Source organism: Apium graveolens, chromosome 2 (genome assembly GCF_009905375.1).
Source record: "Apium graveolens cultivar Ventura chromosome 2, ASM990537v1, whole genome shotgun sequence".
NCBI lineage: Eukaryota > Viridiplantae > Streptophyta > Magnoliopsida > Apiales > Apiaceae > Apium > Apium graveolens.
Genome location: NC_133648.1, coordinates 116,495,654 through 116,499,143, shown reverse-complemented (window position 1 = coordinate 116,499,143; position 3,490 = coordinate 116,495,654).

Here is a 3,490-nt window from a genome sequence, read left to right as displayed (position 1 = left end):
GTATCATTATTCTGTCCCTCCTGTTGGAGGTTTCAGTTCTGGTCTTTCTTTTTGGTGTCATTTTTCTGATAATAAAATAAATAGTTCTTTTAATAATTTATTAAATAGTTGATAATAAAATGAAAATATATCAAAACAAGAAATTTGAAACAGTTCAGAATTTAAACAAATCCTTTGAATTAATTCTAAAATTTTAAATAAATAAGTTGTACACCATTGCTTTAAATAAAACAGAATTTGAGATATGGAAAACTGTAAAGCAGTAAAGTAAGTGTTAATGCTGTAAAGACTTAAATTTAAATAAATAAAAAGAAAAAGTTGAAAAAGGTTTATTTTATACATATATGACACCAGCCTCAGGTGTTAGTGCTTGATACAAAAGGTCTAACATCATGTCCGTCATAACTACTACTGATACATTTCAAAACTGAGTACTACACACAAACATATCTAATCTCTCTATATTATGATGCCTCTATCTACATATGTCACATATAATACAACAACTAACTACAACAATCAAACATCAAAACCCTGGAGGAATGCGTTTCATCTTCTCACAAAGTCTCTCGATAACTGACTATACGAGACGGGTGGCTCTATGAAACTCTGCATAAATATGCTGCCCATCATGCATCAAGGCATCTAACTCAAGAGTAGCACTATACACTATCTGCTGTAGTCGCTGCCTCATCATGTAATATGGCTGAAGTGCGGCTAACTGTCCTCTATCTCTTTGGTCAAACAACCCCATGATCTATCTACACTAAGATCTCCAATACTGAACATCCTCTCTCACAATACTGTACTCATGATACGGTACCATGCGTGGCTCTGCAACCTGTCCAATAGACTCTTGGGATGGAACTCTAGGTATCCCTGCAACACCCTATTATGGCAAACCTAGCTGTAATCCCACGTCATGCTCATCCATCCCCTCGACCGTGGCCATCTGGAATATATCTGGCTCTAGAGCATATACTGGTATAGGAGGTAGCACTGCAGCTGGTGGAAACTCTGCATCTATCTCTGGGATAAACTGATACTCTACAGGTAAGGCAGGTGGAAGCAACGGCTCAAAGAACTCTAAAGGATCAAACATCTCCATGGGATCTGGTATCTACTCAGGAGCTGGTTGTGCTAGCTCCTGGGGCAACTGTGGTGGAGGTGGCGGTGGTATTTGTGCTCGTATCTCTGCTGACACTGGCGGTATAACTGGTGAAACCGGCCCGATAATAGTCCTCTCGGAAGACGCTGATGATGCCATATGATAATATAATAAGGAAAGAAGATGGTCACTTAGCATTCCTAGAATTTATACATTCCTAATCTAAAATTATCTAAACACTAACACTCCCATTCCTATCTTATGTGATCTTCCTATCTTATCTTAATCCTAATGTTCTTGTTTTTAGGGACCAAACCTACATCTCTGATTCCAAACCTATAACGCCCTCCAAACCCGGGGTCTAGGTCTGGGGTTTACTTGCTAAATACCAAACCCGTACGAACCTGTATAACAATTAAGCAGATACATATCTAACTCTCTCTCTCTCTCTCTCTCTCTCTCTCTCTCTCACTCTCTCTTTCTCTCCCTCTTTTATTTCATACACAAACACGAATGAACTTTTGTTCTCTCATAAACACCGGTGATTTCACAAACCCTAAATGAAATCGGCAATTTTTAACAGCGGTATGTACTATATTAACAAACAGAACCTCGAATCTTAATTTAAAATTTGTAAAACCCTAAAATCTTAATTTATATTTGGGGGTTTTTGAGTTCAGGGTTTTGGATAAGGTTATAACATCTTAATTTGTTTATAACTTGATTGATATATTTATAACATGATAAAATCCTCATCCATTTTTAGGGTTTCAGTATTTCAGGTTTTTTCTTGTTAATATCTTTGATTACATGTATTTTTGGGGTTTATTGATATAACATGTATTTTGAAATCGAAAGAAGGTTTGTGACCCTCCTTTGTCCAGTGAATCTCGGCCCTTCATCTTGAATCCTTCAAGCTGTATTTGTAGTCTTTTCAATTTAATGATAGAATTATTTGTTGACTGATAATCTTGAATATTGAATTTGTATGCATTCTGAATTTTAAGATAGTTTGTCAAGATCTCTTTTATTCTGTAGAGATGTCACATATCAACAAGTATAATGACTTATCAATATCTTGAGTTCTCTACATGGGTTTTTGAATTATCGAGATATCCAGTTCTCTACATGAAGAATGACTTGTCAAAATCTCCAGTTCTCTACATATGCTTTTGACCCGTTGATATCTCTGAGATCTCTACATGCGAAATTTGACTTGTCGATATCTCTGAGAGCTCTATATGAGGAATTGATTTATCGATATCTCCAGTTCTTAACATCTTCATTTGACTTATCGATATCCGAGATCTCTACATGCAGAAATAACTTATCGGTATCTCTTGGTGATAAGGATAAATAAATCCTGATATTATATTAATTATACAAGATTGGGTTGTGAAGCCCAATAAGAAGATGTATGATATTCAGACCAGAAAGGTTACCACATTGATCAGGCCTGATGGACCAGATCAGGCCTGATGGAACAAAAAAGGCCCAAAACCCTGAATATTAATTAAATTCATAATTAATTAATATGGGGGAAAAACAACTATTAAGATAAGTCATAGTGGGGATGTAAATCCTTGTAGATTGGCCTCCAAGGGACTTCATAGGATAAGGAATCAGCTTCCTACTTCCTAGGACTCCTAAGTCTATCCTAATTCAGAGACTTGACCACCAAGTCTCCTATACCAAGTCCAATTCAAGGACTCCCACATCTATATAAGGGGCCTCACCCCACAAATTAGAACTACGTTTTTTGACTTGATCCCTGACAATCAGCAAGGTACGTAGGCATCTTGTTAAGGCAGATTGAGTCACGAAACACAAGAGCAGTCAAAATCGAGCCTTAAAGCTCACGTTCCCTAGTACTAAATACAGCAATTATATATATTAGTTTTTAATCCATAACATTTGGCGCCGTCTGTGGGAAGGCACAACAACAACCATGGCGAGAACACGGAGAACAATTAGAGCTTTGGAGGAAGGAACACCATCGGGGATAACCCAGGTGATTTCGTCAACCGTGGAGATTCCTCCCCACTCAACTTATGCATCTACTCAAGGGGAAGCCCAGATAGGGGCAACTCAACCTCAGCCACAAGGGACGACTCCCCCGACTATTCAAGGTACGAATCCTCAAGTTCAACAAGTACATGTACCTGTGAATTCTCGACCCGTCGGGTATGAATATTCAACTGTTGTTACTACTAACCCCCCTTATGGGATGCCCCTTTACCCCGAGGTTGGAGGAAGTGGACATGCTGGGCGAAGTGAAGTACGAGGGCAATCGCCCCCCTATATACGAGGTTTGGCTCCTATCCCCGAGGATCGGGAATTTTCTGGTCCTTACACTGAGAGAGATTCCAAATCTTCAGATGA